This window comes from Sus scrofa, chromosome 6, assembly GCF_054392235.1.
Source record: "Sus scrofa isolate SSC_HxYL_T2T_F1_AM1 chromosome 6, Sscrofa_HxYL_maternal_Yorkshire_Landrace_v2.0, whole genome shotgun sequence".
Lineage (NCBI taxonomy): Eukaryota > Metazoa > Chordata > Mammalia > Artiodactyla > Suidae > Sus > Sus scrofa.
Window position 1 is genome coordinate 73,311,250 of NC_139388.1, and position 15,683 is coordinate 73,326,932.

Consider the following 15,683-nt stretch of genomic DNA (forward strand, 5'->3'; position numbering starts at 1 on the left):
AGTTCCCCGGCCAGGGACTGAACTGGAGCCACCACTGTAGCCAGTCACAGCAGTGACAATGCTGGAAGCTTAACCCACGGAGCCACCAGGGAATTCACCCAAATTTTTAAAATTATCAATCAAGTGAACAAACTGTTAAACAAAATATGCTCTCCCCTTCCACCCGGACAGTATGCTGCAAAACAAGGATCTTTTAAAAATATGCCTACGGAGTTCCCGTCGTGGTGCAGTGGTTAACGAACCCGACTAGGAACCATGAGGTTGCGGGTTCGGTCCCTGCCCTTGCTCAGTGGGTTGAGGATCCGGCGTTGCCGTGAGCTGTGGTGTAGGTTGCAGATGCGGCTCGGATCCCGCGTTGCTGTGGCTCTGGCGTAGGCTGATGACTACAGCTCCAATTCGACCCCTAGCCTGGGAACCTCCATATGCCACGAGAGCAGCCCAAGAAAATGGCAAAAAGACAAAAAAAAAAAAAAGCCTAAAGCTATGGGTTTGATGTGGCCTAAAAAGTCAGCAAATCATGAAAGAAACCAAATGTTTCAGTGCCCTTTTCTGTCTTTCGGTGCAATTTAGTTCACCCTGAACTACAATTCAGGATTTTCCTGGACCTTGGAATCAGCATTCTGAGATTAGTTGTCACTATAGAGAGGTGTGGTTTACATCAGATGAGGCCAAATGAATCACCCAACTAACACCAGGACATGATCTAGACGTTTTGTTGTTGTTTTTAAAGTAGAGTTGAATTTGGGCTCATTTCATTATGATGTATGTCCTTTTCAAGAAAAAAACAAATTACAAGCACCCTTTTCTTGGTGTCGGGTTGGAAGATATTTTTGGCCGGATCCTAGAGGATTTTGCAGTTTTACTCTCTATGCACATCTTGTGCAGCTTTCTGGACACCCAGCGAGGCTAAATCATTATGAAAACAGGTTCATAAGATAAAGTGCAAAGAAGGTCTTTATAAAAATGCGTGATGGATGACGGCTTCCCCTTTTCTAAATGGCAGTTGCACAGGTCAAGCCGAAGGCAAACTTAATAGGTAGCTATTATGTCAAACCACAAAGAATTCTGAATTCTGTGGTGGCAGACCCTCTGACCTCACTGCCAACATGCAGAGGCTTAAATCTTCTTGTGGTTTCAGATTCAGAAGTGCCGTCTTTCCACGGCCCTTCTCCGATGAATTATCAAAGGAAAATGCTTCCAGACTCATCGGCATGACGGCAGCTCCACGTCAGAACAGCAGTCGAATGTTTACAAGAGTTCAGACGATCTCCAGAAGTGTCAACGTGCCGAAAGCAGAGATAGTGGGGCTTTCAGGAGGCAGCTTGTATTGATAGCCAGAGTCTGGAAGGCTCTTCCAAGCCCGGGAGATGGGCCTGGCCTTAATCCATAGCTTTAATTCTGTGAATTCCAGCTTATTCCTGCTTCTGGTCCAGACACGTCTCTTGCAGCAGCCCCAGAACACACACCTTTTCCAAAACTTCTCATGCAGGGAGACAGAACCCACATGTGTGTGTTTTGGGGGCGGGGTATGCTGTGGACTGAATTGTGTCCCCCTCCCCAAATTCATCTGTTGAAGTTCTAACCCCAGTTTGACTGTATTTGGAGACAGGGCCTTTAAGGAAGTCAGGTGAAACTCGGTCATAAGGGTGGGGCCCTAATCCAATAGGATCGGTGCCCTTATGAGAAAGGAAAGAGACACCATAGCTCTCTCTCCTTCCATCACGTGAGGACACGACCAGAAGGCAGCCGTCTGCAAGCCAGGAGGAGAGCTCTCGCCAGACCCCGAGTGTGTTGGACCTTGATCCCGGATCTTCAGCTTCCAGAAGTATGAGAAAACACATTTCTGCTGTTGCCTGTTCTATGTTGTCAGGGCAGCTCTACAGTGTGGCTTGGCTCCCACAAACATTTCTCATTTAAATCCAGTGTCTGCTTCCCTGCAGTCTTCCTTCCCAGGATATCGTAGAAGAATTGAACGGTACCATTTGTGTAAAAATAGAGGCTATTTCATATCTGGACCTATGTTTGTTTTTGCTTTCTTTCCCCCGATAATTGCATTGGAATGTGAGGGTAGAATGAAACCTTCTACTAGAAAGTAGAATGAAATAAATAAAAAATTTATTGGGACCACACAGAAAAGTATGCTCTGAGTGGGGGCTGCCAGACAGTAGAGACGGCCCATTTAACTCGGAGGAAAAAAAATATTGGGTGCATTTGTTGTTTCTTTTTTGTTTTAGAGCCACACCTGTGGCGTACAGAAGTTCCCTCCCAGGCTGGGGGTCGAACTGGAGCTGCCAGCCTATGTTACAGCCACAGCAACACAGGATCCAAGCCACGTCTGCACCCTCCACTGCAACTTACTGCAATGCTAGATCCTTAAACCCCTGAGTGAGGCCAGAGATGTAACACACATCCTCACAGATACTAGTCGGGTTCTTAACCTGCTGAGCCACAATGGGAGCTCCGAGATTGGGTGGATTTTTTTTTTTCATTTTTAAAATTTTAATGACGTATCGTTGATTTACAAGGTAGTGATAATTTCTCCTGTACAACCAAGTGATTCAGGTATCCATACACACACTCATTCTCTTTCAGATTCTTTTCCCACATAGATGATCGCAGAATACTGTGTAGAGTTCTCTGTACTACACCACAGGTCCCCGCTGGCCACTCCTTCCATAGACCTCGGCGTGCATATGCCAATCCCAAATCCCCAGTCCACCCGCTCCCCACCTGTACCCTCTGGTAACCATACCTTTTTCAAAGTCTATGAGCTGTTTTTGGTCTGCAAATAAGTTTATTTGTATCTTTTTTTTAGATTCCACATGTAAGTGATATCGTATGATGTTTGTCTTTCACTAACTAACTTCACTTATTATGCTAATTTCCAGGTCCATTGCTTCAAATGGCACTATTTCATTTTCTTTTTATGGATGAGTCATAGTCCACTGTATATACGTACCGCATCTTCTATCCATTCTTCTGTCCATGGACATTGAGGCTGCTTCCGTGTCTTGGCTATTGTAAATAGTCCTGCCACGAACCCAGGGGTGCATGTATCTTTTCGGATTATGGTTTTCTGTGGATGCCCAGGAGTGGGATGGCTGGGTCATAGGGCAACTCTATTTTTAGTTTTTTGAGGCACTGCTGGCCTGTTTTCCATGGCGATGCACCAACTTACATTCGCATCAACAGTGTAGGAGGGTTCCCTTTCCTCCGCTTGGGCAGATTTTGATGGTAACGCCTCTGATTACTGCCTTCCTGTTCACCGTATGTGATCACACCAATGCCTCATCTTAACTCTTGGGGGCGTGGAACACACATAACAGTACATCCACTTCATAGACAGTAAAACCGAGGCTTAGAAAGTTTAGATGCCTTGGCCCAGATCGCGTAGCTGTGATTCTGGATGCCAGAATCTGGATTCTCTACTCAGGGGGTGGAGATGGGTGGTTATGCTGGGTGGGGCTGAATAAAGGAGATACGGGAGGAAATTGCCATCATGAACACGTGATTTTAAAAGGTTCCACAAAGACCTATGGCTGATGTGTGCAGGTCTGGGTCCCACTCGCTTCTGTTCCGTGTGAGCTGCTGAAGGCCAAGCCCTCTTGGCTGTGGACTCTCACGGCCTTTGATCCAGAACGCCTTTTAAAAACTAGAAATAAGTTCAAAGAAATTGACCCATTTATTAGCTCTCTGGGTCGTTTCTAAGAGCATAAGAAAATCTCTTAGCAAAAAGAAGTCATTCCTTTTGGCTGTGCCCTGTAGTTCGCTTTGGAGTCGGCAGAGGACACTTTGTTTCTCTCATCTTGCAGGGAAATCTCCCCAGGAGAACAAGAAATTGAAACATAATTTCAGTCCTTGATGAAGCAGGAGAGAATCCCACCACTCAGCTGCCATTGATGATAAAGTGAGCAGCGGGAGGCGAGTTGCCCAGAGCCTATGGAGCAGAGGGGAGCCCTGGGCCAAGAGAGGGCTGATAGCAGCTGCTCTCCCGAGGAGCAGTTAGAAGCACCAGCTCACATCTCCTGCTTAGGCCAGACTCAGAGCAGGATTCTTGCCCTGGCTGCATCCGGTCACCAAGAGGCTTGAAAAATTCTACAGGCACATAAAAAGATGCTCGACATTGGTAATTATTAGAGAAACGCAAGTCAAAGTGACAATGAGGTACCTCCATTATTAAGTGGCCACCATGGGAGTTCCCACTGTGGCTCAGTGGGTTAAGAACCAGACATAGTATCCATGAGGACAGGTTCAATCCCCGGTCTCACTCAGTGGGTTAAGGATCTGATGCTGCCACAAGCTGCAGCATAGGTTTACAGAGGCAGCTTGGACCCAGGCTTGCTGTGGCTGTGGTGCAGACCAGCAGCTGCAGTTCCAATTCATCCCCTAGCCTGGGAACTTCCATGTGCTGTGTGTGCAGCCCTAAAAAGAAAAAAAAAAAAATTAAATGGCTATCATTAAAAAGTCTACAAATAACAAATGTTGCAGAGGGAGTGGAGCAAAGGGAACCCTCCTACACTGTTGGTGGGAATGTAAGTTGATGCAGCCACTGTGAAGAACAGTATGAAGATTCCTCAGAAAACTAACAATAGGAGTTCCCGTCATGGCTCAGTGGTTAACAAATCCGACTAGGAACCATGAAGTTTCGTTTTCGATCCCTGACCTTGCTCGGTGGGTTACGAATCCGGCGTGGCTGTGAGCTGTGGTGTAGGTCACAGATGCGGCTCGGATCCTGCATTGCTGTGGCTGTGGTGTAGGCCGGCGGCTATAGCCCCGGTTCAATCCCTAGCCTGGGAACCTCCATATGCCACGGGTGCGGCCCTAGAAAAGACAAAAAAGAAAAAAGAAAACTAACAATATAGTTACCGTATGATACAGCCATCCTACTCCTGGGTGGATATCCAGACAAAACTATAATTTGAAAACAGACATACCCTCTAGTCACAGCGCTAGTCGCAATGGTCAAGACATGAAAACAACCTAAGGTCCACCGACAGATGAATGGATACAGAACATGTGGTATTTGTACACAACAGAATCCAACTCAGCTATAAGAACGAATGAAATAATGCCCTTCACGGCAACACGGATGGGCCTAGAGATGATTGGAGTAAGAAGCAAGTCAGACAGAAAGAAAAATACCATATATATCACTTATATGTGAAACCTGAAACATGGCATAGGAGTTCCTGTCGTGGCCCAGTGGAAACAAATCTGACTTGCATCCATGAGGACGAAGGTTTGATCCCTGGCCTCGCTCAGTGGGTTAAGGATCCGGCGTTGCTGTGGCTGTGGTATAGGCTGGCGACTGCAGCTTTGATTCGACTCCTGGCCTGGGAACCTCCAAATAATAATAATAATAATAATAAAATAAATATGGCACTAATGGACCTATATCTACAAAACAGAAGCAGACTCACAGACATGGAGCACAGACTTGTAGTTACCAAGACTTGTGGTTACCAAGGGGAGTGGGTTACCAAGTCTGGGAGTTTGGGGTTAGCAAAAGCAAGCTAGTTATATACAGCATGGATAAACAACAAGATCTTACTGCATAGCACAGGGAACTGTATTCAAAAGTCTGTGATAAACTATAGTAGAAAATAGTATGAAAAAGAACATATATATATATGCATATATATATATATATATATATATATATATATATATAAGCAGAATCACTTTTCTGCTGTACAGAAACTAACACACCATTGTAAATCAATTACACTTCAATAAAATAAACTTTTAAAAAATGCTGATGCTCAGGAATGTCCCAGAGCTGTGGGACGTTGGGAAGAAGGGTCTGGACACCCCAGCTCCCCTCCCCCTCTGCTCTGTGGCTGAGCAGGTGTCCCATCAGCCTCACTCATCTGGAGAGGCTGCTGTTTTCCGGCACAGCTGAGTGGGTGTGCTTAATTCTAGGGTGCCGGGGGAGGCTGCGCCCTTGGCCGGCTGACAGGGGGCCGCCTCCTCCCAACAGCCTCTGTGCACCGAGGAAGCTGCTGCTTCGTTCCCCATCTCTCGACCCCAGCACCCGCCTTTTGGTTAGATCTGCATACTTTCTCAGGAAGCCCCTGGGAGAGGTGGTCCATCGGGGGAGGGAGTAACAAGAATAGCCAAGAACAAGGAAGAGGAAACCCAGGGCAGGAGGGTTTCAAGGAGCAGAGGGAATTTCCAGGGTGACGAGGGCGGCAAGTCCAAGGACAAATTTATTGCAGCTGCCACTGAAGCCAAGTTTAGCTAGAGTCAGGGAACCTAGGGCCCAGGAAAGACTTCCTGGAAACAAAAATGGAACCCAGTGATTATGGGGTGGAATGAGAGGATTTTAAGGGGTGTTGGGGAGACAGCACAGGTACAAATAAAACGAAGTAAATCCAAATATAAGGCAATGATGAACTCTGAGACAAAAAGTTGCAAAGAAAGGAGATAAAATCATAGTTTATTACTTGGCTCAGCAATGAACAATCTTTCACATGGTCCTAATAGTACAGATTTTGAATATTGATCTAAGCAAAAGTAAGGCTATAACTCTATTGGGATGCCACAGCGCTGCATTCTCAACCACCACATGGGAAGAGAGCAGATGGTATCTCAAGTGGATTAATCAAGACAGAGTTGTGAATAAATTATATTTCAACCAAAAAAAAAAAAAAAAAGACAGGCATTTATCCAAAGAAGACATGCAGATGGCCAGGAGGCACCTGAAACAATGTTCCACATCACCAATTATTAGAGAAATGCAAATCAAAACTACAATGAGGTACCACCTCACGCTGGTCAGAATGGTCCGTCCATAAATAACAAATTAATAAGTCCACAAGTAACAAATGCTGGAGAGGGTGTGGAGAAAAGGGAACCCTCTTGCACTCTTGGTGGGCATGTAAATTAGTACAACCGCTATGGCAAACAGTATGGAGCTTCCTCAGAAAACTAAAGAAAGAACTACCATATGATTCAGCAATCCCACTCCTGGGCATATATCTAGACAAAACTACCAATCAAAAAGATACATGCACCCTTATAGTCGTAGCAGCACTAGTCACAATAGCCAAGCCATGGAAACAATCTAAATGTCCAGCAAGAGGTGAAGGGACTAAGAAGATGTGGTACATATATACAATGGAATACTACTCAGCCATAAAAAAGAAGAAAATCAGCAACATGGATGCAACTAGAGCTCTTCATACTAAGTGAACTAAATCAGAAAGAGAAAGACAAATACCATATGATATCACTTATATGTAGAATCTAAAAGATGGCATAGATGAACATATCTACAAAACAGAAGCTGACTCACAGACATAGAAAACAGATTTGTGGTTGCCAAGGGGGAGGGGGAGGGAGGAGAGGGGGAGGGGGAGGGACGGGGAGTTTGAAATGAGTAGATGCAAACTATTATATGTACAGGATGCGTAAACAACAAAGACCTACTGTACAGCACAGGAAATTATATTTGATATACTGTGATAAACCAGAACGGAAAAGAATATAAAAAGGAATATGCATATAAATATAACCTGAATCATTTTGTTGTACAGCAAAAACAAACACAACATTGTAAATCAATTATACTTTAATAAAAATTTTTTAGAAACCCAGTAATTATTAGGGGAGGGGGGGGACCAATGCAGGGTTGATAAAATGCATGTGAAATTGGAGTTCCTGTTGTGGCTCAATGCATTCAGGACTCAACATCGTCTCTGTGAGGGTGCAGGTTCAATCCTTGGCCTGGCTTAGTGAGTTAAGTATCCAGCATTGCCCCAAACTGTGGTGTAGGCCACAGATAAGCCTCAGATCTGGGGCTGCCTGGCTGTGGTGTAGGCTGGCAGCTGCAACTTCAATTTGATCCCTCGCCTGGGAACTTCCCTGTGCCACAGGTGTGGCCAGAAAAAGATAAAGAAATGCATTTGAAATTAAGAGACCTATATAAACTGTTATCCAAAAACCACATGGTAACCTCAAACCAAAAACTGATAATAGATGCCCACACACAAAAGACAAAAAACAAAAAAAATGATAATAGATATACACACACACAAACATAACACTAAATATAGTCATCAAATCACAAGAGAAGCGAACAAACAAAAGAGAAAAGGAGGGGAAAGACCGACAAGAGTGAGAAGCATCCAGCGAAATTAAGTGGGGCAAGAGATTGCTCTTTTGTTTTGTTTTGGCTTTGTAATAAGCCTTGTAGCACTACTTAAGCAAACGAGCAAACAAATCTGCCCAAAGAACCAGACACTCGTGTTTCACCTCAATAAAAATTAAAATTAAAAAGCAGGAATGGGCGTTCCTGTCTTGGCTCATCAGAAACCAATCTGACTAGCACCCATGAGGATGTGGGTTCGATCCCTGGCTCCCCTCAGTGGGTTAAGGATCCAGCATTGCTGTGAGCTGTGGTGTAGGCTGCAGACGTGTCTTGGATCCTGCGTTGCTGTGGCTCTGGCATCGGCCAGTGGCTACAACTCTGATTAGACCCCTAGCCTGGGAACCTCCATAGGCCGCAGGTGTGGCCCTCAAAAGCCAAAAAAAAAAAAAAAAAAAAAAAAAAAAAACCAGGTTGGGGGTGTGTGTGTATTCAATTCTCAGCTCCTGCCCAGATGTGGCAGAGAGCAAGTGTAACTCAGGATAGGTCCCAGGAAGCGCTTCAGTCCCTAACCATCTCTGCCATATAATATAACCAAGCCGTGCATACTCTACGCGCATAACTCGATCCTATTATTAAGAATAAAACGATTAAGAATTCCAGAGTGCCTTCAATCGCAGAAGGTGCAATTCTTTTTTTTTATTAAGTATCGTTGATTCACAGTGTTGTGTCAATTTCTACTGCACAGCATAGTGACCCAGTCACACATCTATATATTCTTTTTCTCATACTATCTTCTATCGTGTTCTATCCCAAGCGATTGGATATGGTTCCCTGAGTCGTACAGGAGGACCTCATTGCCTGCCCATCTGAATGTGAGAGTTGGCATCTACCAACCCCAAACTCCTCGTCATCCCACAGCCTCTCCCTGCCCCTTTAGCAACCACAAGTCTGTTTTCAGTGCGTGAGTCTGTTTCTGTTTTGTAGACAGGTTCAGTTGTGCCATGTTTTAGATTCCACTTGGAAGTGATACCATATGGTATTTGTCAGAAAGTGTAATTCTGACTGCTTATTTCTGACAAAGAGCAGTTTCTTAAAGATCTATTTTATGGAGGTCGAGTGGGTTTACAATGTCGTGTTCAGCATCACTGCTCAGCAAAGTGCTTCGATTATACGTAGACATACGTTCTCTTTCATATTCTTTTCCGCGATGGTTGAATCACAGGATATTAACTGTACTTCCTTGTGCTCTATCGTAGGATCTTGTTTATCCATTCTCTTAATAATTGTTTGCATCTGTTAATCCCACACTCCCAATCCATCCCTCCCCTGTGCCCTCCACCCGTTGTCTATGTCTGCGAGTCATGATAAATGGCAATTTGAGTTCGATTCCAGCAAGGAAGTTTGGAGAATCTGGGGGTCTGTCATTTTTGGGCATGTTGAGGTAAACGGCTGCTGAGTTCTTTACCCAACCCAGAGCGCTTGGTCCGTGTCACCCTTGCTGCGTGGGATGCACTGGGCTCCCAGAGCTCCAGGTGATAGAATCATTCCATGCACGCAGTTCTCTTAGCCAGATCCGTGGAAAACCTGGTTCTAGTCGGCAGGGTTTTAAAAAGCGATATTCTGGAGTGTGAACAACTGTTAAAGATATGTCCACACTATCTCGTATTCCTATCTGCATCCAGAAGGGTTTACAGTGAAGTCATAGGAATGAAAATCATCAGAAATCGCAGCTTCAGTCATAATTGCCCCAAATTAGAAGCAACCAAGGTGTTCTTTGGTAGGTGAAAGGATGAGCAAATTGTGGCACATCCATACAATGGAACATTACTCAGCAATAAGAAGAAATGAGCCCTGGAGCCACAAAAGGGCAGGGTGGAGGCTCAAGCGCATATGACTCAGTGAAAGAAGCCAGCCCAAGAAGGCTACACGCATCCTGTATGACTCCAACTCTACGGCTTTCCAGAAAAGGAAAAGGATCTTTCTAGAAACATCAGAAAGGTTGGTATTGCCAGCGGGTGTAGGGAAGGGAGGGATAAGCAGGTGGAATCGGGGGTTTAGGGCAGTGACACTCTTTAGGGTGACGCTGCATGGCAGATACATGACATGATGTGTTTATCAAAACCCTTAGGACACAACACAAAGAGTGAACGCCAATGCAAACTAGGGGCTTCAGCTAATAATAATGTGTCGGTACTGGCTCATCAATTGTCGTTAATGTGCTGCAGGAAAGCATGGTGCTAACAAGAGGGGAAACTGCATGAAGGAGGGGAGGGGATATATGGGAATTCTCTCTACTTTCTGTGCAGTTTTCCCCATAAAACTGGTCAAATGACTGAATGAATTTATTTAAAAAAAAAAAAAATCAGTACCTCTGTGAATCCAAAAACCGCTAAGTAAGAATCGAGTGACTGGTAGAATTACAATGGAGAACTCAGGGTCAGAAAAGCACTCAGCTGAACACTGACTTTTGTTCTGAATTCCCCAACAGGTGAGGGATGGGTTTACACAGTGTACTGTCTCCAGAAAGGAAATAGACCAGTTTGTCAGGTGAGACAGGCCAGCTCAGAGATGACTTCGCCCCACCGTTTTTATTCCTCAGGGACAGGCATCATAAAGGGGCATGACTTTGAATTAGACGTTCACTAGACATTTTGTATCCACGCCTTGCTTTAAAAAATCCCGGAGTTGGAGTTCCCACCATGGCTCAGCGGAAACTAGCATCCGTGAGGATGCAGGTTCAATCCCTGGCCTTGCTCAGTGGGTTAAGGATCTGGTGTTGCCGTGAGCTGTAGTGTAGGTTGCAGAGGCGGCTTGGATCCCACATTGCTGTGGCTGTGGTGTAGGCTGGCAGCTGTAGCTCCAGTTCAACCCCTAGCCTGGGAACCTCCATATGCTGCCGGTGCGGCCCTGAAAAAAAAAAAAAAAAAAAATCCCAGAGTGTCTGCAGTTACATTGTGGTGAATAAAGGCACATGTGTGGGATAAAGTAGAGGATGGAAACACCTTCTTCTGGATTGGAGCGCTTACGGTGACCCAGTCTTATGAAAATTGATTTGTCCCTCAGCTTCTCAGTTGAGTCGCAGCTTGGCCAGATGGGTTTTGTATGCTCATGCCTTTCCTTATCAGCTCAATTTTTTTAAAGGGCTGCTTTAAAAATCAATGCACAATCAGTGTTCTTATTATGATAGATTTGGGTGTTAGGATACGACCTTCTTGTTCCTTTCCTTGTGTTGTCAAAGGAAATCACGATACCATGGATGTTAGAATTGAGGGGACTTTGCCCATCTGGGGGTCCCCCTCATTTACACGTGAAGGGGCCCAGAGAAGCAAACGGTTTGCTCAGTGATGTGAAATGTAAAAAATATGTATATTAAAATTAATGTTAATGTGATAATATATAATATAATGTATAATATGTAAACAATAAATATATAATATATAATACACATGCTATGTTTCATATTTATATATGTATTATAAACAATAAATATATATCATATATGATACATAGTATATGTTCTGGATTTATATATGATAAATACGTATCATATATGATACATAGTATATGTTCTGGATTTATAAATGATAAATATATATCATATATGATACATAGTATATGTTCTGGATTTATATATGATAAATACGTATCATATATGATACATAGTATATGTTCTGGATTTATAAATGATAAATATATATCATATATGATACATAGTATATGTTCTGGATTTATATATGATAAATGTATATCATATATAATAGTATATGTTCTGGATTTATTATCATGGATAATACATAGTATATATATTTATATATAATACATATATTTATTGTTTATATATTTTATATCTATATTAAAAGTGTAAAGTATAAAAAAATAAAATGATGCAGGATGTGAAATGGTTTGTTGATTGGCAGTGTTTAAGCACAGAGCTGGTCCCAGGACTCATTTTGATATCAGTCCAGTGATACGCCTGACCTTCCACTAACGTAAAATTATGGCACTGGGTCGGGTCAAATTCTAGGGCGTTCATCGTGATGTTGGTAGGGTCACCACCCAGGAGGCGGAGAGCACGTGACTGCCTTCAAGCAGGCTGCCTGACTGTCATCTGCGTGACCGGCCACCTGCCTGCCCCGGGGCAGACGGGAGCTCTCTGGGCTCTCAGGGTTTGGAGCTGCCGCGTAGAAAAGCCGGTTTCACAGGCCGGCCACTGGTCTAGGAGCATCGAGATGAGCGCCCCCATCTAGATCCGAGGTGGACAGAACCAGGTCCCTCTGATCTCCTGATGCTCTCAACACCCTTCCCTCCCTCATCAGAACAACAGCTTTCTCTGGTTCTCCTCACACTTCCTGCCGGCCTCGGTGCATGAGAACCCAGCTGCTGTGCCTTGGGTCTTTGCTGCCAGTGTGGATGGTCCTGGTGGGTGTGTTTATTCGCCCTGGTTGCAGCTAAACCCCACCAGAGTCACTTCTCGTTTGATGCTATGTTCAAAACCTTTCCTTTTTTGGTCACTGAGGAGTGAGAAAGATGTTGCCGTTTATTTATTTATGTATTTATTTATTTATTACGGCCACACCTGCAGCATATGGACATTCCCAGGCCAAGGGTCGACTCGGAGCTGCCACTGAGGGCTCTGCCACAGCTACAGCCACACTGGATCTGAGCTGCCTCGGCTTGCCTTAACTCGCCAAGCAAGGCCAGGGATCGAACCCGAATCCTCACAGAGACAACGTCGGGTCCTTAACCTGCTGAGCCACAACGGGCACTCCAAGAAGAAGTTATTTAAGTAAATCTTAAGAGCACTGAGTCAGGCCAATAAAGAGTGTTAATTCTCCATTGCTACCCTGCCTGCTACCGCTTACACAGCTGCAGGCTCAGAGGCGGATGCTCAGCCCAGAGCAAACGAAGCCTGGACTTTATCCCTTGAGGACAAAGAACTTGTCCAGGAGCCTCTCTGGCTCCGGTGGCCTGAGCTGCCAGAACTGATGGATGAGAAGCACTTCTCTGCCTGCCAGCCCCCCAGATCCTGTGCAGGATTTATTATCAGAGAGACTGGCTCCATCTTAGGACGGATAACCTGGGGAAAAACACATCTTGCAGAAATACAAATGTCCCTGTGTGAAGACCAATCTACCCTGCGTGTGAAATAATTCCATTGTCAGAAGGGAGAGAGAGACATTGCATTTTTATCAGAAAAAAAGAAAACCCCCAAGGTGGCTGTGATTACACTTTCACTCTTGGAGCTCTCTCATGTCTTTCGAAGAGGAAGGAAGACATTTTTTGGTACATGTGGCAAAGGATATGTTTTCTTCTTTTTTTTCTTTTTTTTTTTTTTGTCTTTTTGCCATTTCTTGGGCCACTGCTGTGGCATATGGAGGTTCCCAGGCTAGGGGTCTAATCAGAGCTGTATCTGCTGGCGTACGCCACAGCCACAGCAACGCCAGATCCGAGCTGCATCTGCAACCTACACCACAGCTCATGGCAATGCCGGATCCTTAACCAACTGAGCAAGGCCGGGGATCGAACCCGCAACCTCATGGTTCCTAGTCGGATTCGTCAACCACTGAGCCACGACGGGAACTCCAAGGATATGTTTTCTTAAAAGGAATGGTGTAGGCTATGTGCACTCTCAGAAATTTTTTAAAATTACTGATTTCTTGAAAAATAGTAAGTAAAAAAGAGGCAAAGAGAGTAAAAAGTGGGAAAGCAGTAAAATGCAAGAATCTTGACATTAGAAAGGGAGAAAACACCGCATTGGTTTGACCCTCATCCTAGGAAGGCAAGGTTTAGAGAAATTTGCATCCTTGGCTCAGATAAAATTCAAGGCTCATTCCTCCTTTTAGAAGAGCCCAGCTCGGCATATTCCCCAGTGCAGGTTACCTTGTTCAGGTGATTTAAAAAGTTTTTACAATGTGTGAGACATGTACAATTTGTAAAAAAAAAAAAAAAAAAAAAAAAAATACAGCAATGTGTTTTTTTGCAGTGAAATTCACGTGTCTTTAACTCAGAGGTGCTTTTTTTGTGTTCTGCTCTGCACAGGGGTCTGCTCTGTGCACCCAGCCAGGCCTTTGTGGTTCCAGGAAGCCTGGGAAGAATTGGGAGCTGGAAGCAACGGCCATGGTTGCCCACGGCTGATCAATTGGTGTCAGCCTCTGCAGGGGTGCCAGGGTGCAGTTGGTGGAGGAGAAGGGAGGAGGGGAGGAAGGGCCTGGAGCATAGAGTTGCAAGGCGGGCTGGTCCTCCAAGGGCCAGAGAGCCTCTCCACGCTCCTTTTCCTGGTCACCCTGCCTCCATCCCCTCGCCTTCAGAGCAGCTGCCTCTCCTGGTCTTCCTCTTGGCCAGCCTGACTGGCCCTAATCTTTTATGCCCAGGCCTCCAGCTGGTACAACTAATGTAGATCTGTTTTGTTTTAAACACAAATAACTGGATTGCAAAGAAGCTCTGAGGGTTGAATAGTGGAGGAATCTTATTGGAGGTTGGGCTCATCTCTGGTGGAGGGAGGGTCCCTCCGTGACTGCAGGTCAATGAGGCTCTTCCGTGGGTCTCATACTTTTCTCATAATAACTGAATGGTGTCTGGTTGGATGGCTGGGTTGGGTTTCACGATTGGGAAGGGAGGTCCAGGCTGGTTGATGCAGGTATTCAGTACACATGACGTGGCACAATAGGAAATTGATACTCGCTCTTTGTCTTCAGTACGTGGTGTATGGTGGTGGAGCTTCCAAAAACCTTGGAATCTCTGGAATGAGTGTCTTTGGGATGCTAATCAGATAACCTTTGGTGGGAGGGTGGCTAGATAGCTTCAGGGTGGGGGCTGGTTGGCCAGAAACATCCAGGCATGATTGATTAGAAGCCTCAACTCTCTGCAGTAAGCCCCACCCCCAACCTCTAGAAAGGGAAGAGGGACTAGAGATTGAGTGAATCTCCAATGGCCAAAGCTTTAGTAAGTCATACCTATCTGGCAGGTCACGGTCAGGGGCTCCCTCGGGCTTGGTTCTCCAGGCAAGGGGGAAAAGCCATACAAAGCCTAAGGGCGGAAGGTCACCAGAGATGCTTAGGAAAGGCTGGAGGAAGGAAGACCAGCCTGGCAGCTATCATAATACAGTAAGACAGACATGAGAGATTGGACTTGGGCACCAGGGGAAGGAGAGGCAGGGGAAGACCCCAGACGTGTTTTAGGTGGAAGAATCAATAGATGGGAGACTGGTCAGTGAGTGTAGGGTAATAGAGCAAAGCCGAGATGTCTGTGGCTTCTGGATGATGCCTGCATCCTGGCACCTCCAGGATGAGGGGCAGGCTCACCAGTGGGACAGGAGGACCCTGAGAGCCCATCTCCCTCTAGTCTGACTGTCAGGACAGCTGGGCGGAGCGCTGGGTACCAGGTGCTGAGAAGTATGTGTCCACAGCAGAGACAGAGGCGAGGCTGAGGCTAGAGACACATTTGAGAGGAGTCCTTGTGGAGGTCACATAACACCTGGAGAAGAGAGCCCACAGCAAGAGGATTTCAGAGGGCTCCTCATGGGAATTTGGGGAGCATCCACATGGAAGGGGCAAGAAACGGGAAGGAAGAGATCGGCCGGAGGCGCCGCTAA